Source organism: Ranitomeya variabilis, chromosome 3 (assembly GCF_051348905.1).
Source record: "Ranitomeya variabilis isolate aRanVar5 chromosome 3, aRanVar5.hap1, whole genome shotgun sequence".
NCBI classification, from domain to species: Eukaryota; Metazoa; Chordata; class Amphibia; order Anura; family Dendrobatidae; genus Ranitomeya; species Ranitomeya variabilis.
The window spans coordinates 206,118,857-206,144,318 of NC_135234.1; the positions used below are offsets into that span (position 1 = coordinate 206,118,857).

The following is a 25,462-nucleotide window of genomic DNA, read 5'->3' on the forward strand; positions in this document are numbered from 1 at the left end:
CATCACATTTGTGTATCCCAGCATGCACTGGGGATTCTTAAACAAAGCAATCTCAAACAGTAAGTTGGTATAAAAAAATACAAATAAAGCAGTTTCATTGATTAGAGAGGAAAAGGTAAAGACATTTAATTAAAGTCTATTAGGAAAGAGATTAGATTATTACATTAAATAGACATTTAGGATTAAAGGGAACCTGTCACCTCCAAAATCAAAGATAACCTAAGCATCAGGGGCTTATCTACAGCATTCTGGAATGCTGTAGATAAGCCACGATATATCCTGAAAGATGAGAAAAAGAGGTTCGATTATACTCACCCAGGGGCGGTCCCGCTGCGGTCCAGCCGATAGGCGTCGCGGTCCGGGTCTGGGATTATGAACAGTTGCAAACATCAGTAAATTTTGCAATAAAACCTTCAGGCTTCTACATTTAAAGCTGAAGATGAAGCGGAATTTCACCTTTCAGCATGACGACCCTAATCATACCTAATGATCACAGCTTTCCAATCACCCAGTCAGAACCCAGACATTAGTCCAATTGAAAACCTGTGGATGACCTGAAGAGGGCGCTGTACACAGGAGATGCCCCTGCAATCTGACAGATTTGGAGCCCTACTGCAAGGAAGATTGGGCACAGAGTGCCAATTCTAGATGTGCCATGCTGATAGACTCCTACCCAAAAATACTGAATTCTGATTTTAGTTATTTTTCGTTTTTCACTTTGAGTTTGTTTCTCAATTGAATTGTGCAAATTATGGGTGACATTAAAGAAGGAAAATGTTCTGAAGTAATTCTTCTTGGTATGATGATTTTTTTTCACAGGGCTGTGTAGATATATATATTGTACAAATTAGCTGGAAGATTCTTTTGGGCATTTTTTTTTCAGGCAGCTTTTGTGCACCCTATCCTAGAACCATAAATTTGCTCTCTCGTTCAGCAACTATATCAAAGTTCCTGTGCGGCATGACACAAACACATTACCTGTGAGGATGTATTGCCGCCTTCTAACATGGGAATAGTAATTGTAGGAAAACGAGTCCTTACCTTCCTCCTGTCGCTCTGAGGAAGTTTTGAATGAAAACATAAAACAAGCACATACTTCCAAGAATGCAGCAAATCACTAGAGCTTTCTGTCAGGAGAACGTCTCATTACTTTGTGCTGTTGTGTCTGCATCCCTGAGACCATAAAGTGTTTTGGGGCAGGTCATGTGCTGTGTGCGAGGATGCTGATTGGATGCTGACATGTAGGTGTAACAGATGCATGTCTCCTCTTGTCATACTTTCAGGAGCCTGTGCCTGTCTTCTTTATACAATGCATGTAACTGCCCATGTTCACTAAGCACCGTACTGCCATATACCCCCCCTTGGGAACGTAATCAAAAAGCCAGAAATCAGAACACTCAATGCCACTATGTTTACGTTTCAATTATTACAATTTAATCCCTTAAAGATACTGCAAATTTTTCATTTTTACATTTTCATTTTGCTTCCAAAAGTCATAACTTTTTTAGATTTCCATTGACATAGTTGTATGAGAGCTCCTTTACTGCAGGATGATTTGTAATTTTCAATGAGATCATTATATATATATAATGTCATGAAAAACAGCAAAGAAAATCCAAGCAGGCTTTAGTGTATGTGCACACGTTGCAGATTTGCCTCTGGAATTTTTTGTGCGGATTCTGCATCTCTTGGCAGAAAACGCAGGTGCGGATTTGACGCGTTTTCTATAATGGAATGGGTACAAAATCGCTGCAGATCCGCACAAAAGAAGTGACATGCTACTTCTTTTAATCCGCACGCAATTTTCCACACCATTTTTTTCCTATTGATTTACATTGTACTGTAAATCACTTACGGATCTGCAGCGTTTCTGCATGGCAAAAATGCTGCGGATCCGCAGGAAATCCGCAACGTGTGCACATAACCTTACGGCCACGTTCAGTATTTGACCTCAGTATTTGTAAGCCAAAACCAGAAATAGGTGAAAAATACAGAAGTGGTGACGTGTTTCTATTATACTTTTCTTCTGATTATTCCACTTCTGGTTTTAGCTAACAAATACTGAGGTAAAATACTGACCAAATACTGAGGTAAAATACTGACCAAATACTGAGGTAAAATACTGACCAAATACAGAACGTGTGACCGTGGACTAATGGTCAAAAAATTCCACATTTTTTCAGAATACCCTTAGGGTATGTTTCCACGTTCAGGAAACGCTGCGTGTTTGACGCTGTGCAGAGCCGCAGCGTCAAACCCGCAGCTTCCAGATGTTACAGCATAGTGGAGGGGATATATATCAAATCCCATCTCCACTATGCGTGGTAACACTAACCTGGCTGCCCTGCGATTCCGGACATGCGGCGCGTCTTTTAAGATCGCAGCATGTCCGTGTACCCTGCGGCGCCGCTACGCCGCCGCAAGGTAAAACACAGGGCCCTATGTGTGGGGGTGCGATGATGCCGGATGTGTGCAATGAACACATCCGGCATCATCGCGTCACAGAAGGGGGCGGAGATTAGGGCGGAGTGGGTTTGCCGCTCCGTCCAAACCGCCGGCCATCCTGAAGGTGGTCACGTACTCTAAGGGTATGGCTCCACGGTACGGCTTGCCGGCGGGTTCGCCGCAGCGGCGAAGCCGCTCGGCGCTAAGCCCCGCCCCCTTTCTGGGACGCGATGGTGCCGGATGTGTACAGTACACATCCGGGATCATCGCACCCCTCGCCATAGGGCCCTGTGATATGCCTTGCGGGGACGCTGCGTCCCCGCAAGGTGTACGGACATGCTGCGTTCTGAAAAGACGCGCAGCATGTCCGGAGTCGCAGGGCCGCCGCGTGCGGGTTTCCACGCATAGTGGAGACGGGATTTCATAAAATCCCCTCCACTATGCTGGAACATCTGGACGCTGCTTGTTTGACGCTGCAGCGTCAAACAAGCAGCGTTTCCGTACCGTGGAAACATACCCTAAGGGTATGTTTCCACGTTCAGGATTTGGTCAGGATTTTATGCAGGTAAAATCCTGACCAAATCTGCACCTGAGGTCACTGGCAGGTCACCTGCGGTTTTTCTGCATTGTAAGGACATGCTGCGTTCTTAAAAGACGCGTCGCATGTCCGTTTCCGCAGGTCTGCCGCATGCGTCTTTTAATGCATAGTGGAGATGGGATTTCATGAAATCCCCTCCATTATGCTGTAACATCTGGACGCTGCGTGTTTGACGCTGCGGGTCCACGCAGCATCAAACACGCAGCGTTTCCTGAACGTGGAAACATACCCTAACAGGAGGAGTGGGGGAGGGCAGAAAAATCACTGAAATGAATGAAAACATTGCTCAAATGGAATGGGAACAGCATGGCGAAGCCGCCTGGACACATCTTTGACTCCCAGATTGCTGCTGGGAACAATGTCATCGGACTGACAAAAAAACATACAAAACCGAAAATACAGTGATTTTACAGGAAAAAATGTTAGGAAACATTCTTTCCTATATAATGATTTGTATATAAGGAAATATTAAAAAAAAAAAAAAAAAAAAACACCTCCCCCACCCCATAATAGCTGGGCCATCTCTCATTGTATTTCCCCGTCGCCTATGAGTACAGTAGATAACATAGCAGAGGGGGAAATAAAACTAAACCCAACGGTAGTCACCAGTAAGGCTAGGTCCCCCGCCTTACAGCGTCTGTATACTGTACTGCACTGTATACTGTACTGTATACTGTATGAGGAGGCGCGATCAGCTGAATACAGTATACAGATGCTGTAAGGAATCCTAGCCCCGCACTGTGCATAATGCATAACACACTGCGGGGCTGGGATTCCCAAGGTGGGTGGCCGCAAGCCTGGCTGGGACGTCACATGGCCAGAGCTTAAACACAGCGCAGGCGCCGGTTTTGAAGAGAAAAAAGCGCGGAGGGGGTGGCGCCGAAAGCCCCTGAAGATTTGAGTGACGGCAGAGTAGCGGTTCAAGCTGGGGAGTGAGGACCCGCCTCCCTGGCTAAAGACAGGTATTTTGGCTAACATTCAAAAAGCTTTATTTTGGGAATACTTGAACCTAAAACTAAAAGAGCCACCTTGTTAGAATGCAGCATTACTGCTGCACAAGGTGGCTCTTTTAGTTTATAACGGCTGGAGGGGGGTGGCCCTTTTACATATTAAAAAAAAAAAAAAAAAAAAGATCCGATTTTTGACAGCAGAGAATCGCACAAATGTGCTCCGTACGGTGATCCGTGTGTAATCCGTTTGCAATGCAAAAATGCGATTTCCTCGCATTTAGTAACCGTATGACATCCGTATACAATGCGATTTTAACATGAGCTTTTAACATACAGCAGTTCTCTCTATGTAAAAGCTCATGTTAAAATCGCATTGTAATACACAACTGTACACATCGTTTTAAAACCAAATATTCTTCAAAACATATATACACTGCTCAAAAAAATAAAGGGAACACAAACAACAGAATATAATTCCAAGTAAATCAAACTTCTGTGAAATCAAACTGTCCACTTAGGAAGCAACACTGATGGATAGTGATGAGCGAATAGCATTGTGCTCGGGTCTCCCCGAGCATGCTCGAGTGATCTCCAAGTATGTTTTAGTGCTCGGACATTTAGTTTTCCTTGCCTCAGCTGCATGATTTACGGCTGCTGGACAGCCTGAATACATGTGGGAATTCCCTAACAAACAGGCATTCCTCACATGTATTCAGCCTGGCTAGCAGCCGTAAATCATGCAGCTGAGGCAGGGAAAACTAAATGTCCGAGCACTACAAAATACTCGGAGATCACCCGAACATGCTCTGGGAGACCCGAGCACAATGCTATTCGCTCATCACTACTGATGGACAATCAATTTCACATGCTGTTGTGCAAATGGAATAGACAACAGATAGAAATGATTGGCAATTATAAAGACACCCTCAATAAAGGAGTGGTTCTGCAGGTGGGGACCACAGACCACATCTCAGCACCAATGCTTTCTGGCGGATGTTTTGGTCACTTTTGAATGTTGGTTGTGCTTTCACACACGTGGTAGCATGAGACGGACTCTACAACCCACACAAGTGGCTCAGGTAGTGCAGCTCATCCAGGATGGCATATCAATGCAAGCTGTGGCAAGAAGGTTTGCTGTGTCTGTCAGCGCAGTATCCAGAGGCTGAAGGCGCTACCAGAAGACAGGTCAGTTCACCAGGAGGCGTGGAGGGGGCCGTAGGAGGGCAACATCCCAGCAGCAGGACCGCTACCTCAGCTTTTCTGCAAGGAGGAACAGGAGGAGCACTGAAGAAACATGCAAAGTGACCTCCAGCAGGCCACAAATGTGCATGTGTCTGCACAAACGGTTAGAAACTGACTCCATGAGGATGGTCTGAGTGCTCGACGTCCACAGATGGGGGTTGTGCTCACAGCCCAACACCGTGCAGGACGCTTAGCATTTGACACAGAACACCAGGATTGGCAAATTCACCACTGGTGCCCTGTGCTCTTCACAGATGAAAGTAGGTTCACACTGAGCATATGTGACAGACGTGACATAGTCTGGAGATGCCGTGGAGAGCGATCTGCTGCCTGCAAAATCCTTCAGCATGGCCGGTTTGGCAGTGCATTAGTAATGGTGTGGGGTGGCATTTCTTTGGAGGGCCGCACAGACCTCCATGTGCTCGCCAGAGGTAGCCTGACTGCCATTAGGTACCGAGATGAGATCCTCAGACCCCTTGTGAGACCATATGCTGGTGCGGTTGGCCCTGGGTTCCTCCTAAGGCAGGACAATGCCAGACCTCATGTGGCTGGAGTATGTCAGCAGTTCCTGCAAGATGATGGCTTTGAAGCTATGGACTGGCCCGCCCGTTCCCCAGACCTGAATCCGATTGAACACATCTGGGACATCATGTCTCGTTCCATCCACCACAGATTGTCCAGGAATTGTCGGATGCTTTAGTCCAGGTCTGTGAGGAGATCCCTCAGGAGACAATCCACCGCCTCATCAGGAGCATGCCCATGTGTTGTACAGTAGAGAGGTCATATGGGCACGTGGAGACCACACATAATACTGAGCATCTTTTCCTTGTCATTAGGCATTTCCACTGAAGTCGGATCAGCCTGTAATTTGATTTTCCACTTTGATTTTGAGCATCATTCCAAATCTAGATCTCCATGGGATATTCATTTTGATTTACATTGATAATTGTTATGTTTTATAGTTCTGAACACATTCCACTATGCAATGAATAAAAATTTGCAACAGGAATATTTCATTCAGAGATACCTAGGATGTGATATTTTAGTGTTCCCTTTATTTTTTTGAGCAGTGTACAGGTCCTTCTCAAAAAATTAGCATATAGTGTTCAATTTCATTATTTACCATAATGTAATGATTACAATTAAACTTTCATATATTATAGATTCATTATCCACCAACTGAAATTTGTCAGGTCTTTTATTGTTTTAATACTGATGATTTTGGCATACAACTCCTGATAACCCAAAAAACCTGTCTCAATAAATTAGCATATTTCACCCGTCCAATCAAATAAAAGTGTTTTTTAATAACAAACAAAAAACCATCAAATAATAATGTTCAGTTATGCACTCAATACTTGGTCGGGAATCCTTTGGCAGAAATGACTGCTTCAGTGCGGCGTGGCATGGAGGCAATCAGCCTGTGACACTGCTGAGATGTTATGGAGGCCCAGGATGCTTCAATAGCGGCCTTAAGCTCATCCAGAGTGTTTGGTCTTGCGTCTCTCAACTTTCTCTTCACAATATCCCACAGATTCTCTATGGGGTTCAGGTCAGGAGAGTTGGCAGGCCAATTGAGCACAGTAATACCATGGTCAGTAAACCATTTACCAGTGGTTTTGGCACTGTGAGCAGGTGCCAGGTCGTGCTGAAAAATGAAATCTTCATCTCCATAAAGCATTTCAGCCGATGGAAGCATGAAGTGCTCCAAAATCTCCTGATAGCTAGCTGCATTGACCCTGCCCTTGATGAAACACAGTGGACCAACACCAGCAGCTGACATGGCACCCCACACCATCACTGACTGTGGGTACTTGACACTGGACTTCAGGCATTTTGGCATTTCCTTCTCCCCAGTCTTCCTCCAGACTCTGGCACCTTGATTTCCGAATGACATGCAAAATTTGCTTTCATCAGAAAAAAGTACTTGGGACCACTTAGCAACAGTCCAGTGCTGCTTCTCTGTAGCCCAGGTCAGGCGCTTCTGCCGCTGTTTATGGTTCAAAAGTGGCTTTACCTGGGGAATGCGGCACCTGTAGCCCATTTCCTGCACACGCCTGTGCACGGTGGCTCTGGATGTTTCCACACCAGACTCAGTCCACTGCTTCCTCAGGTTCCCCAAGGTCTGGAATCGGTCCTTCTCCACAATCTTCCTCAGGGTCCGGTCACCTCTTCTCGTTGTACAGCGTTTTCTGCCACATTTTTGCCTTCCAACAGACTTACCATTGAGGTGCCTTGATACAGCACTCTGGGAACAGCCTATTTGTTGAGAAATTTCTTTCTGGGTCTTACCCTCTTGCTTGAGGGTGTCAATGATGGCCTTTTTGACATCTGTCAGGTCGCTAGTCTTACCCATGATGGGGGTTTTGAGTAATGAACCAGGCAGGGAGTTTTTAAAAGCCTCAGGTATCTTTTGCATGTGTTTAGAGTTAATTAGTTGATTCAGAAGATTAGGGTAATAGGTCGTTTAGAGAACCTTTTCTTGATATGCTAATTTATTGAGACAGGTTTTTTGGGTTATCAGGAGTTGTATGCCAAAATCATCAGTATTAAAACAATAAAAGACCTGACAAATTTCAGTTGGTGGATAATGAATCTATAATATATGAAAGTTTAATTGTAATCATTACATTATGGTAAATAATGAAATTTAACACTATATGCTAATTTTTTGAGAAGGACCTGTATATACACCCATTCTATGTGTATATATCTATTCTATTGAAACCTGTCAGTGTGATTTTACTGTACATCGCACATGAATTGCCGGCTTTTCAAAGGACACTGATGCGTATTTCTCGCTAGTCACACTGATGGTCCGTGTGGTGTGCGATTTTTTCTCGAACCCATAGACTTGTATTGGCGAGTCTCGGACGATATACGCTGCAAATTGCAGCATGCTGCAATTTCTCTTGCACGTAGAAAATGGCAGAGAAAAAAAATGGTGATGGGAGCTGCCCCATAGATTAACAGTTGTCCGAGTGCTATGCGATTTTTTTCTCGCATAGCACTCGTCCGTATTATATGCTAGTGTGACACTGGCCATATTCTGATTGTGGCTGCTCAAATATTGGGCATCACTACACATGATCTCCTCATATCCCTCTTGACACATGCAGGTCGAGAATCAAATGGAAATGTAAAGAGAATCTCAGAGTGTCCAAATGTGGGATTACTTGACCCCTTGGGACTCATAGTGGGAGGAAGGAGGATCAGGGTGAGGATTATGTGGTCCAGACTCTTTGCCAATGAGACTGGACCATGTGGAAGACAGGGTGGTGCTAGGAAACATACGGGAAGCATTTTCTGCCATCTAACCAACCACCTGTTCACAATATTCTGGCTTCAAGAGTGGTGTCCCGCGCCCCCCTCCAAAGTGGAAAAAGAAGCTACCGTTTCGTGGATGAACATACACGAGCACCCTGATACTCGATTGAGTATCGGCAGTGGCGCTCATCACTGCTGTGCATATATTCCATCTTAGTGCTCTCTCACACCAGCATTTAAATGAGATGAGTGCTATCCAATTTTTAATCGGATAGCATTTGGACTTATGTTATTCAATGTGAAAAAAGAACATCACCATATCAGGCAGTCCAGTGCGTGGCGTCAGCCGTCATAGAGTCAGAAAGGGAATGGTCCTGGGATCATTCTGCAGCGATACGCGTGGGGCTCTCCCAACACTACTTGGGTCCCGGGACCATTCCCTTTCTGACTCTATGACGGCTGACGCCACGCACTGGACTGCCTGATATGGTGATGTTCTTTTTTCACATTTAGCCTTTTGGCCCACTTTCCTGACATAGGTCTGCACTTTTTCCTTCCATTTTGATGGCATATGTCGGCAGGTGAACCCTAAACGCTCCCTACACTACTCCAACAGGCTTATCTCTCTGCCGCAGTGGTAGCTTTGCCTTTCCATAGGAGCTGTTTCTGGTATAAAACTCCACTTTTTTTTCTCTTTTTGAGGGATTTATGCTTATTCCTTTGCTGCAATTTAGTAGGCTTATCGGGGCCCCCTAGCTAGCATTAGCCCCTTTACTTATATAGGGGCACTCCCGCACTATATGGTACTCTGGGGACGCCCAGAGTTTACCTGCTGCCTTGCTCTGTGTACATAAGCTATTGTCTACACAAGCCATTGTTCGTGCATTTGTGTGGTGCTATTTGTGACACATGATTGTACCCTAGGTTGTCCTTCTATATATTTCTTGATAGTACCAATAGTGTGTTGGTGGAGTGATTTACGATATACTATTGTACCTTAAGCTGTCTCTATATATTGACTTTTTATAGGACCAGTGGTGTGTTGGTTGTATTTTAATACTGTATTTTCCGGCGTATAAGACGACTGGGCGTATAAGACGCCCCCCCCCATATTTTCCAGTTAAAATATAAAATCTTCTTAAAAGTCGGGGGTCTTCTTATACGCCGTATGTCGTCTTATAGGGCCGGTGACTAATGTGTCTTTTGGGGGGGGGGGGAGTGGTCCTGATGACGAAGAGGGGGCGTCTCACAGGAAAGTGTGAGTGGAGTATACCCCATTACCTCAATGTAGCTGCAGCGTGGGGTGCTGGGGAGCGGCGGCGGCTGCTCCTCTTTGTGCCGCGTGGGTGCTGTGGGGCGGCAGCGTATCTTAGTGCAGAGTCGCGGCTCCTCCGGCATCTCCTCAAAGCCCGGAGGCACCGGCAGCTCCATTGCTGCGATGCGGTGGCCTCCGGGAAAATGGCCGCTGGGGGCGGCGCATGCTCAGATTCAGATCTCGTCTCCCAAGATCTCGGGACGAGATCTGAATCTGAGCATGCGCCGCCCCCAGCGGCCATTTTCCCGGAAGGCCACCGCATCGCAGCAATGGAGCTGCCGGGGCCTCAGGGCTTTGAGGAAATGCCGGAGGAGCCCCGACTGACTCTGCACGAAGATACGCCGCAGCCGCCACCCCACAGCACAGAGCCCCAACGCTGCACGAAGAGGAGCCGATGCCCCACAGCACAGCACCCACGCGGCACAAAGAGGAGCAGCAGCCGCCACCGCCACCTCTCCCCAGCACAGAGACCCAACGCTGCAGTTACAATGAGGTAATGGGGGATACTCCACTCACACTTTCCTGTGAGACGCCCCCTCTTCGTCATCGGGACCACTCCCCCCACCCACCATATACACATTGGTGTCTTCACTCGGCGTACAAGACGACACCCGGCGTATAAGACGACCCCCAACTTTTAAGAAGATTTTCAGGGGTTAAAAAGTCATCTTATATGCCGGAAAATACGGTATATGTTTTTACTTGTGTTTTCTGTCTTCCCTAATAAAAATTTTGTATTTTTGGTATTTAATTGTATTTTGGGAGTGCGCCCTATATGCATAGTCTCTTTTCTTGTTTGTCTGATATATGCTGCTGCTATGCATTGAGTTGCACCCCTCACTATACTTACCCTATAGGTTGTGATTGGCTCCTTGCCCATTGGTAGTACTCCCTAGCTTTCCCCCTTTTTTGCTTCTTTTAACCATTTGAAGGTTCAGAAACCCTGAAGTGACATGTTCATTCTTCAGGAGGATTCCCAGTACTGAGAGTAAACTGAGACTATAGAGAAAGCTGCCGGTTACCCCACAAGAATCATGGCAAAGCCGCTGGTGAAGTCTCCTCAGGTAAACAATCACCTTCAGGGGAAACTCAGCGGCTGCCATGGGAATATAACCTGTTTTGGGGTTTTGTTTTTCCAAAGATCCTAGTGCAGTAAAAACATAATTTTCCAGGTTGATATAATTATGGCAATACTAAACTTGCAATATACTGTGTGGGGAGAAGGGGGCACAGTGAGCATTATACTGGCTGTACGTGAGGAAACTTTTGGGGCATCATACTATGTGAGTACCTTGAGAGTTGTACACATACTGTGTGACAAAACTAATGGGTTTCTCTAGGGGCACTATTTCTGTATGGGCACATATAAATGACTGGTCGAGGTTATGACAATGTTAGTTAGTGCTAAAAAACTTCTGTGCACACCGTTATACGTGTTACCCTTTCCTATCTTTCAAAGTTGTGAGGTATGGCGCTGTGGCAGAGTTGAGGAGCGCACTTCTGCCAATCCTTCTCCTGCCTGAGCTCCACACTGCCAGTGCTGTACAGTATCCTAATAGCCGCCATTCAGAATCAAAATGTTTCGCACACGGTGACAGCGACGGCAATGAAGTCCTGGCGTTGCCTGTCAGGACACAGTACAGGGACCGCTTTGACGTCAGGTGTCCTTACTAGTGATGAGCGAATATACTTGTTACTCGAGATTTCCCGAGCATGCTCAGGTGTCCGACGAGTATTTTTTAGTGCTCGGAAATTTAGTTTTTATTGCCGCAGCTGAATAATTTACATCTGTTAGCCAGCATAAGTACATGTGGGGGTTCCCTAGCAGCCAGGCAACCCCTACATGTACTTATGCTGGCTAACAGATGTAAATCATTCAGCTGCGGCAAGAAAAACTAAATTTCCGAGCACTAAACAATACTCTGAGGACACCCGAGCATGCTCGAGAAATCTCGAGTAACGAGTATATTCGCTCATCACTAGTCCTTACTTAACTTTTTGCTTCAGCAATTATGGCATGCAAAAAGTTAACTCCATGAGTAGGCCCAGGGTCACAATTTGTTTAAAACTGGCCCTGACCATTTCTTACTTCATATAGACTGTGCTCTACAACCTGTGTGTACATAACAGAGGCAGCCATAACCGTCTTCTAGCAGACATTTCACTGGTCACCTGACCAACAGTACACCATGTTCCAAATTATTATGCAAATGATATTTTTCTCAGATTTTCCTAAATGGTTGGTGCAAATGACAGTCAGTCTAATAAAAGTCATCACCCGTTAGAGTATACATCAAATTTTATTGAAGAAACCTCCCAATGATAACAGTATAATCTCCAACATGAATAAAAACTCAAAATGCACTGTTCCAAATTATTAGGCACAGTAGAATTTCTAAACATTTGATATGTTTTAAAGAACTGAAAATGCTAATTTGTGGAATTTGCAGCATTAGGAGGTCACATTCACTGAACAAAAAAGCTATTTAACTCCAAAACATCCTAACAGGCCAAGTTACATGTTAACATAGGAACCCTTCTTTGATATCACCTTCACAATTCTTGCATCCATTGAACTTGTGAGTTTCTGGAGAGCTTCTGCTTCTATTTCTTTGCATGAAGTCAGAATAGCCTCCCAGAGCTACTGTTTTGATGTGAACTGCCTCCCACCCTCATAGACCTTTTACTTGATGATACTCCAAAGGTTCTCTATAGGGTTGAGGTCAGGGGAAGATGGTGGCCACACCATGAGTGTATCTCCTTTTATGCCCATAGCAGCCAATGACTCAGAGGTATTCTTTGCACCATGAGATGGTGCATTGTTATGCATGAAGATGATTTTGCTCCTGAAGTCATGTTTCAGCTTTTTATACCATGGAAGAAAGTTGTCAGTCAGAAACTCTATTTACTTTGCAGAGGTCATTTTCACACCTTCAGGAACCTTAAAGGGCCCTACCAGCTGTTTCCCCATGATTCCGGCCCAAAACATGACTCCTCCACCTCCTTGCTGTTGTCGCAGCCTTGTTGGGACATGGTGGCCATCCACCAGCCATCCACTACTCCATCCATCTGGACCATCCAGGGTTGCTCGACACTCATCAGTAAACAAGACTGTTTGAAAATTAGTCTTCATGTATGTCTAGGCCCACTGCAACCATTTCTGCTTGTGAACACTGTTTATGGGTGGCCGAATATTAGGTTTATGCACCACAGCAAGCCTTTGAAGGATCCTACACCTTGAGGTTCGAGGGACTCCAGAGGCACCAGCAGCATCAAATAACTATTTGCTGCTTTGTAATGGTCTTTTGGCAGCTCCTCTCTTAATCCCTTTTCTGGCAGAAACCTTCCTCATAATGCCTTTATCTGCATGAACTCTGTCTGTGCTCTGTTTCAGTCACAAATCTCTTCACAGTATGATGATCACTCTTAAGTTTTCGTGAAATATCTAATTTTTTCATACCTTGTCCAAGGCATTGCACTATTTACGCTTTTCAGCAGCAGAGAGATCCTTTTTATTTCCCATATTGCTTGAAACCTGTGGCCTGCTTAATAATGTGGAACATCATTTTTAAGTAGTTTTCCTTTAATTAGAATCACCTGGAAAACTAATTATCACATGTGTTTAAGATTGATTTCAGTAATCGATTGAGTCCTGAGACACAATACCATCCACGAGTTTATTTGAAAAACAAAACAATTAAATCTTTATGACACTTAAATTCAATTTGCATAATAATTTGGAACACAGTGTATTTCTGTGGTAGATGGGCGACAGTTTCATATAGGAACATCCCAGGCACTTGACAGACTAAAAGTATGGCAAACTATATTGTTTTTGTTTGTTTATTTAAAGCAATTTTGGGGGGCAAAAGTAGTTAATCAAAAAAACAAATACATTTGGTATTGTCAAGGATTGTATCAAACCACAGAATAATAATAACATGGCAATTATACCTAACAATGAAAGGTGTTTAAAAAAAAAAAAAAAATACATTCAGAATTACTTTTTTTGTAGTTCACTTTGCCTATAAAGAATTGGCAGCGCTTTGGATGCAGTTCATGTCCGCTGCGTCCAAAGCGCTGTCGACTGTTGGATGCAGGTGAATCTGCATGTGTTTACTGACCCGTGCGGATTCACGGCGTCCAATACATTGTATGGGTGACATTTATCTTGCGGAGGCTTGCGTCTCTGACCAGGTCTCTGAACAAATGCACTAGAGGATGCAGCCAACCCATGTAGCAAAGATGTTAGCAAAACACTAAATAGACAGCCACTCACAGCCTACCAATTAATGGAGGGGGTGACTGCTTGGTATATGTTGACACAATAAAGGCCCGTATAGGGTGCTGTTCACATGCAGGTAATGCATAGTGTCTGGATCACAGCCTATTAGTCACACACAAACTGTTCAATCAGGCGGCTGACCAGCACTCTCTAAATGCATCCCATGTGAACACCTCTGTATAAAAGAGTGGCTGTCTATTTAGTATTTTGCACCTGTGCTGCCGACATCTTTGCTACATGGGTTGGCTACATCCTGTAGGGCATTTGCTCAGAAACCAGAGCATGTAAGCGATGAAGCCCCTTTTCAGCTGTATTCTTGAATTTTTGGAGGATTTTCAGTCCTCTTTTGTGGCTTTGCTATTAAGTTCAGTGTTAGGACTCGCAAGCGTGAGGACCCTTGACGTTGGGTTGTGATCTTGCATATCTTGGCCAAAAGATAAATAGACATGCTGCTGTCTGGAAAGATGCGCCACATGTCGGACTCCATGGGTGAGCCGCGGGCGTCTGTGCATGCATAGTGGGCATGGGATTTCTTGAAATCCCATCCACTATGCTGTAACATTTGGACGCTGCGTATTGGACACTACGGTCTAACTTGCAGCGTTTAGTGATCGTGTGCACATAGCCATAAAGAATGTAATAAAAAGTGATCGATAACTTTATATACCACATATAAAAGTACCAATAAAATTAGTTTGTTACACAGATTTTGGTAATGCAATTGATGTGAGATATTTGAACTTTGCAAAATAATTTGATACTGTACCACATAACAGCCTTGTACTGAAGCTTCAGAAGCGGGGACTTAGGGAAACTGTATGCAGATGGGTAAAAACTGGTTAAAATGAACCTATTATGTAAAAAACACTATTAACTTGCAGATATAGGGTTACTCTGCAGGTAAATAACATTCTGAAGCTGCCCAGCACCTGAACTGAGAGCCCAGCTGTGGAAGGAAATAAATGTTATTCTTCCCTGCAGCCTCAGGCTTTCAGTCATAGGGGTGGGGCGGCGAATCTTCAGTCGCTGTTCAGTGCATATGGTGAGGCAGCTGTAACCTCTCCCCGGCACTGATTGACAGCTGACTCAGCAGTAGAGCCGGCTGTCAGTCAATAGTGGGAGTGCAGTTACAGCTGTCACTCACTATGCACTGAGCAGTGACTGAAGCCACATTGGCGCACACATAACTGAAAGCCTGAGGCTTCCAGGAAGAATAAAGTTAATTTTCTCCTCACAGCTGGGCTCTCACTTTGGGCACCGGGCACGTTTAGAACGCTATTAACCTGCAGATTAACCCTATATCTGCAGATTTATAGTGTTTATTTTACATGACAGGTTTTCTTTAAATGGAAATATAGTAGGGACTACAGAACAGGAGAAGCACCTGCATATCCTGGTTACAAGTAAGTACTCAAGGTCAGGCAGGAGCTGCAAAAGTAGACAAGATTTTAGGGTGCATAAATAGAAATCCTGTGATACCAAGGTATTATTACCCCTCTATAAATCACTCGTAAGGTCACATCTAGAATATGCAATCCCATTTTGGGATCCACATGATAAAAAGTATATTGAAAAGCTAGAACCAATTCAAAGGTTGGCAAATAGGTTATTACATTGGATAGAAGGTCTCTTCTATAAATGCAGACAAGGTGCATACAAATTATAGTCGCATTTACTTGCATTGAAGTCTATGGCAAGTGAGTCACTTGTGACTAGAGAATCCAATATTATCCAACAATATTGTCAGTTATTAATAATTTATTGCATTAATTAAAACTGGCTTTGTTGAATTAATGATTTTTATGGTTACTGCAATTAAAATGTATTTATTTTTTTAAAAACCTTTAAGACTAAGTTTAACTTAATTGGTGCTTTTACTGACGCCACTGTGTCATTTTATACATTGGCTCTACAATGCTAAAGAACCGTTTTTTTTTTTATAAATGTGCCCTAATATAATTTGCAGCGATTTTCCATTTCTACTTTATCAGCCACAAGGCTGCAATAAAAGGAGAAGCCATGCCCCAATTGATGTCGGCTTGGAGACGACCATTACATACAGACGCGATACTTTTCTGTCCTCTTTTTTTCTGTAGCATAAGTTAAAACTGATCTGCTCAAACATTAGTTTACTGTGATTACCAACACAGAACATCAGGACAAAATTAACCATCTGTCAAATTGTAAATATGCCTTAAAAATGTAAAGGGAGGAATGAAGATAAAACTATGTTCTATTATGATAGTGATTATAAAATACATACCCCAATAGTGAGAGGTTTGTGCAGAGTCTTTATGAGAAATTGTGACGACTAGTAGAGACAGTGACACTCAGCAAGGTCCTCTGAGACTGTTATCTCTGTACAACAGACAGCAATGGGAATGTGTTTAGCCAATTTTATCTGTAAGTTTCTTAGCACTGCTATTACTGATAATTTTCAGTATAGAAGTTGTGGGAACTTTTGGAGGTTTCTTACCAACAAACTATTAAAAAAAAGTCAATTCCATATGAGAAAACACCAATATTCACCTTTTAAATTCCCCATCAGCACCAGTCCCTCGCTGGCCTATGAGCACCCAAACTAGAAACATGGCAGTGTCTAGTAAGATCTTGGCCTCCTCCAGTAATAATTTGGAATATCATGCAACAAATCGCACAAAGGTAGATCTGCACTTTGGTTGTCCCACTGGATGTATTAATTCATCACCTATTCGACCTCTGGTCCTACAAGAGTTAATGGAGTGGTGGTCACGCATGTGCACTACTGAGGAGACTTTGGAACCCCTTTTCTTGGAATAGCTCATCATCTCAGAGGTTGGGCCATCAGTGATTTTAAATTTATAAAATATCCAGTGGCTAGGTGCACACAATATGTGATGTTCATGTATGGATTGACCTGGGTTGGAGTAGAGGTATTGCAATCACTAGGGGCAGCACAGTCAGGGATAGCCAAGGAGTCAGTACACAGGAGCAGCAATGTAGATTTAAGGAGCAACACGTAGCGTGGTCAGGGATAGCCAGGGGTCTGTCCACAGAGCAGCAGTAGAATCTTGAGGAAAGCAGCAGGTGAAAGGTAGCTTGACTAGAGGCTGGTAGCTCAATAATCTCGCAAGGAAACGAACCTAGAGAAAACGTGGAGAAAAATAAGGCCCAACGTGCTTGTCTTGCAGACAACCTCTTAGCTGTACAGATAAAGTCAAAATTTTTGTGGTTAGTAACAACAGTCACCGTATAATTGGCCCCTTCCAAAAGATGTCTCCATTCAGAAAATGGCGACTTTAATAGTATAAGGTTCTTTATTTCCAATGTCATTGTTCTTTTCTGCAGGTGACTTGGTATGAGAAAGGAATGCACATGGACGAAGCTGTATTTTATCTCCAACTCCTACTTCGACAACAAATGGCAGTTCAGGATTTGGATAGACTAGTAATGGTGCAGAAGTAAAAAGTGTCTTTAGTTTGTCAAAAGCCACTTGTGCCTCTGGAGACCAGAAAAACATTTTGGTTTTCTTTGTGAGTGAAGTAATTGGTAAAATGATTCTTGAAAAGTTTTTAATGAATCTTTTGTAGAAATTTGCAAATCCTATAAAGCGCTGAACATCTTTTACATTTCTTGGAGTAGGCCAGTCAACTACCGCTCTGATTTTATTGGGATCCATACTCAGACATTCTAGGGAGATGATATTTCCCTGAAATTCAGTTCTGGTTTGTTCACCTGTTTCGAGTTTGATATAGAGAAGGTTCTCCTGTAGACAATCCAGGACTAACTGGACATGTCTGCGATGCTCCCCCAAGTAATCTGAAAATAAAAGAATGTCACCGAGATAAGCAACAACAAATCGATCCAAGAAATCTCAAAAAATATCATTAATGAAGTGTTGAAAGGTGTCAAGGCCGTTGCCAAGTCCGAAAGGCATAACTAGATATTCAAAATGTCCATATCTAATTCCAAAGGCAGTTTTCCACTCATCTCCTGGGCAAATTCATATGAGATTATAAGCCCCTCTTAGATCGAGTTAGGTAAAATTTTGGCAGCACGCAGTCCCTACTGCAACTCAGAAATTAAGGGGAGTGGGTAGTCATTTTTATTGGTAATCTTATTTATTTCTCTATAATAAGTGGCTGCAGGGTTGAGTCCTTGTTTTCTACAAAAAACAAGGGTGCTCCAGCTGGTGAAGAAGAAGGTTGAATGAAACCTTTCTCAAAATTTTTGTCTACATATTCTTTTAGTACTTTCAATTCTGGCTCAGAAAGATTATAAATTCACCCAAATGGAATGGATGCTCAGGAAGTAATTCAACGGGACAGTCGTAAGGACGATGAGGAGGCAATTGATCGTCTTTCTTCTTACTGCAGACCTCACTGAACTGCTGGTACTGAGGTGGTAGTTTATCATAATTATGATGAGAAATCTCAGATACTTGAATTAATTTGTAAACAGCTACATTAGCATTAGGTTATTCAAATCGCTGCAAATAAGTGCTAATCCGAATAGCTGCATTGGTAACCCGGATACCTGGAGAGCTCCCGTTAATCAGCTGTTCAGCGCCGCAGCTGCATGTATCACGGCTGTGCGACACATGCAACTGTGGCGCAGAGCAGCTGATGATCGGGTGCGCTCCAGTTATCCAGAATACCAATGCAACTATTCAGTAAGTGTTACAGCTATTCGGATAAGCACTTATCCAAAGCTATTCGATCAACCCTAATTAGCATGGCAATTGTTTTTACAGTACTCAGAGGAAAAGGTAATGGTCCTTGATGCCCAGTTGATAGACAGGTTATGGATTAAAAAACAGGGAATTCCTAGAATAACTGGAAATTTTGGAGATGAAATAAGATGACAACTAAACGCTTCATGATGATTTGGTTCAATACAAATTTCAAGTTTAATTGTCTCATCAGTAACAGGTCCAGATGATAAAGGTGATCCATCCATAGTTTCAATATCGATTGGAATGGATTTAATCCTACTTGCAATGTTATTATCAAGTGTGAATTGTAAATCCATCAGTAAAATGCTGGAAGGAAATAAAAGCGCAATAGGGTCTTATCTGGGTATAAGGCGATAAATTCTATTCAAATTTACTCACCAGATTGAGCCCTAACACAGGCTCATAGAAACGTAAGCTGCTGCAGATCCACTGGTCTCCTCGTGACCAACCAAAGTAAAAAAAATGGGATATAGGGGTAGATTCTTCTCTGCGCCGCTTAGAAAATTAGAAGTCCAGATAGGTAGTCCAATGAAAAAAGTGGCTTTATTGAATGCGTTTCTGAGCACCCTGGCTCGCTCCTTCATCAGGATACCACACAGAATGTATATCGATACATTTTTGGCAGTTCATAAACAAGTCCAAAATTCAAAAAATGGCGCCAGTGTCACATGACATGTCAAAGATCATAGTAAATAAAACCACAGTAAACAAAACCACAATATTTTGCAGATTTTTTATCTAAAAATTGTTTTTCTAACATACTTTTTACTATTTCTTCTTTAGGAATGAAAAAAAGAGAAGGAAATCAAGAGGATAAAATATATATATATATATATATATATATATATATATATTTATTTATTTATTTATATATATATACTTTTCCACATAAGGCGAGGCCCATGCAAGAGCCTCATCAGTCAGGAGATTAACCCCTTCATGACCTAGCCTATTTTGGCCTTAATGACCTTGCCGTTTTTTGCAATTCTGACCAGTGTCCCTTTATGAGGTAATAACTCAGGAACGCTTCAACGGATCCTAGCGATTCTGAGATTGTTTTTTCGTGACATATTGGGCTTCATGTTAGTGGTAAATTTAGGTCGATAATTTCTGAGTTTATTTGTGAAAAAAATGGAAATTTGGCGAAAATTTTGAAAATTTCGCAATTTTCACATTTTGAATTTTTATTCTGTTAAACCAGAGAGTTATGTGACACAAAATAGTTAATAAATAACGTTTCCCACATGTCTACTTTACATCAGCACAATTTTGGAAAGAATTTTTTTTTTTGCTAGGAAGTTATAAGGGTTAAAATTTGACCAGTGATTTCTCATTTTTACAACAAAATTTACAAAACCATTTTTTTTAGGGACCACCTCACATTTGAAGTCATTTTGAGGGTTCTATATGGCTGAAAATACCCAAAAGTGACACCATTCTAAAAACTGCACCCCTCAAGGTGCTCAAAACCACATTCAAGAAGTTTATTAACCCTTCAGGTGTTTCACAGCAGCAGAAGCAACATGGAAGTAAAAAATTAACATTTAACTTTTTAGTCACAAAAATGATCTTTTAGCAACAATTTTTTTATTTTCCCAAGGGTAAAAGGAGAAACTGGACCACGGACGTTGTTGTCCAATTTGTCCTGAGTACGCTGATACCTCATATGTGGGGGTAAACCACTGTTTGGGCGCACGGCAGGGCTTGGAAGGGAAGGAGCGCCATTTGACTTTTTGAATGAAAAATTGGCTCCAATCTTTAGCGGACACCATGTCGCGTTTGGAGAGCCCCCGTGTGCCTAAACATTGGAGCTCCCCCACAAGTGACCCCATTTTGGAAACTAGACCCCCCAAGGAGCTTATCTAGAAGCATAGTGAGCACTTTAAACCCCCAGGTGCTTCACAAATTGATCCGTAAAAATGAAAAAGTACTTTTTTTTCCCAAAAAAATTATTTTAGCCTCAATTTTTTCATTTTCACATGGGCAACAGGATAAAATGCATCCTAAATTTTGTTGGGCAATTTCTCCTGAGTACACCGATACCTCACATGTGGGGGTAAACCACTGTTTGGGCACATGGTAAGGCTCGGAAGGGAAGGAGCGCCATTTGACTTTTTGAATGAAAAATTATCTCCATCGTTAGCGGACACCATGTCGCTTTTGGAATGCCCCTGTGTGCCTAAACATTGGAGCTCCTCCACAAGTGACCACATTTTGGAAACTAGACCCCCCAAGGAACTTATCTAGAGGCATAGTGAGCACTTTAAACCCCCAGGTGCTTCACAAATTGATCCGCAAAAATGAAAAAGTACTTTTTTTCACACAAAATTTCTTTTAGCCTCAATTCTTTCATTTTCACATGGGCAACAGTATAAAATGGATCCTAAAATTTGTTGGGCAATTTCTCCTGAGTACGCCGATACCTCATATGTGGGGGTAAACCACTGTTTGGGTGCACGGCAAGGCTCGGAAGGGGAGGCGTACCATTTGACTTTTTGAATGGAAAATTAGCTCCAATCGTTAGCGGACACCATGTCGCGTTTGGAGAGCCCCTGTGTGCCTAAACATTGGAGATCCCCCTACAAGTGACCCCATTTTGGAAACTAGACCCCCCAAGGAACTTATCTAGATGCATAGTGAGCACTTATAACCCCCAGGTGCTTCACAGAAGTTTATAACGCAGAGCCGTGAAAATAAAAAATAATTTTTCTTTCCTCAAAAATGATTTTTAGCCCAGAATTTTTTATTTTCCCAAGGGTAATAGGAGAAATTGGACCCCAAATGTTGTTGTCCAGTTTGTCCTGAGTACGATGATACCCCATATGTGGGGGTAAACCACTGTTTGGGCGCACGGCAGGGCTCGGAAGGGAAGGCATGCCATTTGGCTTTTTGAATGGAAAATTAGCTCCAATCATTAGCTGACACCATGTCGCGTTTGGAGAGCCCCTGTGTGCCTAAACATTGGAGCTCCCACACAAGTGACCCCATTTTGAAAACTAGACCTCCCAAGGAACTAACCTAGATGTGTGGTGAGCACTTTGAACCCCCAAGTGCTTCACAGAAGTTTATAACGCAGAGCCATGAAAATAAAAAATAATTTTTCTTTTCTCAAAAATGATTTTTTAGCCCACAATTTTTTATTTTCCCAAGGGTAACAGGAGAAATTGGACCCCAAAAGTTGTTGTCCAGTTTCTCCTGAGTACGCTGATACCCCATATGTGGGGGTAAACCACTGTTTTGGCACACGTCGGGGTTCGGAAGGGAAGTAGTGACGTTTTGAAATGCAGACTTTGATGGAATGCTCTGCGGGCGTCAGGTTGCTTTTGCAGAGCCCCTGATGTGCCTAAACAGTAGGAACTCCCCACAAGTGACTCCATTTTGGAAACTAGACCCCCAAGGGAACTTATCTAGATGTGTGGTGAGCACTTTGAACCCCCAAGTGCTTCACAGAAGTTTATAACGCAGAGCAGTGAAAATAATAAATGTGTTTCCTTTCCTCAAAAATATTTTTTTAGCCCAGAATTTTTTATTTTTGCAAGAGTAACAGGAGAAATTGGACCCAAAAGTTGTTGTCCAGTTTCTCCTGAGTACGCTGATACCCCATATATGGGGGTAAACCACTGTTTGGGCACATGCCGGGGCTCGGAAGGGAAGTAGTGACGTTTTGGAATGCAGACTTTGATGGAATGGTCTGCGGGCATCATGTTACGTTTGCAGAGCCCCTGATATGCCTAAACAGTAGAAACCCCCCACAAGTGACCCCATTTTAGAAACTAGATCCCCCAAGGAACTTATCTAGATGTGTGGTGAGCACGTTCAACCCCCAAGTGCTTCACAGAAGTTTACAACGCAGAGCCGTGAAAATAAAAAATCATTTTTCTTTCCTCAAAAAAGATGTTTTAGCAAGCAATTTTTTATTTTCACAACGGTAACAGGAGAAATTGGGCCCCAATATTTGTTGCCCAGTTTGTTGTGAGTGTGCTGGTACCCTATATGTGGGGGTAAACCACTGTTTGGGCACACGTCAGGGCTCGGAAGGGAAGTAGTGACATTTGAAATGCAGACTTTGATGGAATGGTCTGCGGGCGTCACATTGCATTTGCAGAGCCCCTGATGTGCCTATACAGTAGAAACACCCCACAAGTGACCCCATTTTGGAAACTAGACCCCCCCAAGCAACTTATCTAGATGTGTGATGAGCACGTTCAACCCCCAAGTGCTTCACAGAAGTTTACAACGCAGAGCCGTGAAAATAAAAAATCATTTTTCTTTCCTCAAAAAAGATGTTTTAGCAAGCAATTTTTTATTTTCACAAGGGTAACAGGAGAAATTGGGCCCCAATATTTGTTGCCCAGTTTGTTGTGAGTGTGCTGGTACCCCATATGTGGGGGTAAACCACTGTTTGGGCACACGTCAGGGCTCGGAAGGGAAGTAGTGACATTTGAAATGCAGACTTTGATGGAATGGTCTGCGGGCATCACGTTGCATTTGCAGAGCCCCTGATGTGCCTAAACAGTAGAAACACCCCACAAGTGACCCCATTTTGGAAACTAGACCCCCGAAGGAACTTATCTAGATGTGTGGTGAGCACTTTCAACCCCCAAGTGCTTCACAGAAGTTTATAACGCAGAGCCGTGAAAATAAAAAATAATTGTTCTTTCCTCAAAAATTACGTTTTAGCAAGTAATTTTTTATTTTTGCAAGGGTAACAGGAGAAATTGGACCCCAACAGTTGTTGCCCAGTTTGTCCTGAGTACGCTGGTACCCCAAATGTGGGGGTAAACCACTGTTTGGGCGCACGTTGGGGCTTGGAAGGGAGGGAGCACCATTTGACTTTTTGAACGCAAGATTGGCTGGAATCAATGGTGGCGCCATGTTGCGTTTGGAGACCCCTGATGTGCCTAAACAGTGGAAACCCCTCAATTCTAACTTCAACACTAACCCCAACACACCCCTAATCCTAATCCCAACTGTAGCCATAACCCTAATCACAACCCTAACCCCAACACACCCCTAACCACAACCCTAACCGCAACACACCCGTAACCCTAATTCCAACCCTAATCCTAACCCTAATCCCAACCCTAACCCTAATCCCAACCCTAACCACAACTGTAACCCCAACGCACCCCTAACCCTATCCATAACCCTAACCACAAGCCTATTCTTAACCCTATTTCCAACCCTAGCCCTAATTCCAACCCTAACTCTAATTCCAACCCTAACCCTAAGGCTATGTGCCCACGTTGCGGATTCGTGTGAGATTTTTCCGCACGATTTTTGAAAAATCTGCAGGTAAAAGGCACTGCGTTTTACCTGCGGATTTACAGCAGATTTCCAGTGTTTTTTTGTGTGGATTTCACCTGCGGATTGCTATTGAGGAACAGGTGTAAAACGCTGCGGAATCCGCACAAAGAATTGACATGCTGCGGAAAATACAACGCAGCGTTTCTGCACGGAATTTTCCGCACCATGGGCACAGCGGATTTGGTTTTCCATAGGTGTACATGGTACTGTAAACCTGATGGAAAACTGCTACCAATCCGCTGCGGATCCGCAGCCAAATCCGCACTGTGTGCACATGCCATAACCCTAACCCTACCCGTAACCCTAACCCTACCCCTAACCCTAACCCTACCCCTAGTTCTAACCCTAGTTCTAACCCTAACCCTAGTGGAAAAAGAAAAAAAAATATTTTCTTTATTTTATTATTGTCCCTACCTATGGGGGTGATAAAGGGGGGGGTTTATTTATTATTTTTTTTATTTTGATCGCTGTGATAGAACACAGCGATCAAAATGTACTTTGTAATGAATCTGCTGGCCGGCAGATTCGGCGGGCGCACTGAGCATGCGCCCACCATTTTGGAAGATGGCGGCGCCCATGGAGGAGGCGGACGGGCACCGGGAGCCTCGGTAAGTATAAGGGGGGGGGGAGATCGGGGCACGGGGGGGGCGTCGGAGCACGGGGGGGTGACATAGGAGCAGGGGGGGAGCGGGCAGGAGGACGGGGGAGCGGAGCACAGGACGGAGGGGACCGGACCCCATAACGGAGCACTGGGGGGGCGATCGGTGGGGTGGGGGGGGTCACTTCAGGTTTTCCAGCCATGGCCGATGATATTGCAGCATCGGCCATGGCTGGATTGTAATATTTCACCAGTTTTTTAGGTGAAATATTACAAATCGCTCTGATTGGCAGTTTCACTTTCAACAGCCAATCAGAGCGATCGTAGCCACGGGGGGGTGAAGCCACCCCCCCTGGGCTGAAGTACCACTCCCCCTGTCCCTGCAGAACGGGTGAAATCGGAGTTAACCCTTTCACCCGCTCTGCAGCGACGCGATCATTCCATGACGCCACATAGGCGTCATGGGTCGGATTGGCACGGGTTTTCATGACGCCTACGTGGCGTCATGGGTCGGGAAGGGGTTAATGGTGAACAAAACCTTTTTCCTGTTACTTGTAAATGATAACGATCCCCACTGAACTTTGGAAGAAGCGCCATGCGTGCATATGATTCTGGGCTACAGTTGTGCAAATCCTGAAGTTGCCTCTGTAACTCAATAATTTCTTTTTGCGGACCCAACACCTGAGATTGCAACTTAAATTTTTTTCTTGGTATGTGGCCCCAAAATTCTGAAGTTCTTGT

At 43.7% G+C, this 25,462-nt stretch overlaps 1 protein-coding gene across 8 annotated transcripts in view; it reads right to left on the reverse strand.

Annotated features, from left to right (window-relative positions):
* The window catches only part of TRAF3IP3 (TRAF3 interacting protein 3), a 210,113-nt gene that overhangs the window by 69,341 nt on the left and 115,310 nt on the right, over positions 1-25,462 (reverse strand). The window contains exon 1 of one of the 8 annotated variants that reach the window (XM_077295029.1): positions 16,999-17,018. The exons of 4 other annotated variants lie outside the window; for them this stretch is intronic. The gene's annotated coding sequence lies outside the window, so the exon portion shown is untranslated. Of the gene's footprint in view, positions 1-978; positions 998-1,041; positions 1,177-16,365; positions 16,453-16,998; positions 17,019-25,462 lie in introns of those variants that run through there. 3 more of the 8 variants (XM_077295027.1, XM_077295024.1, XM_077295031.1) reach the window with 3 other exon arrangements.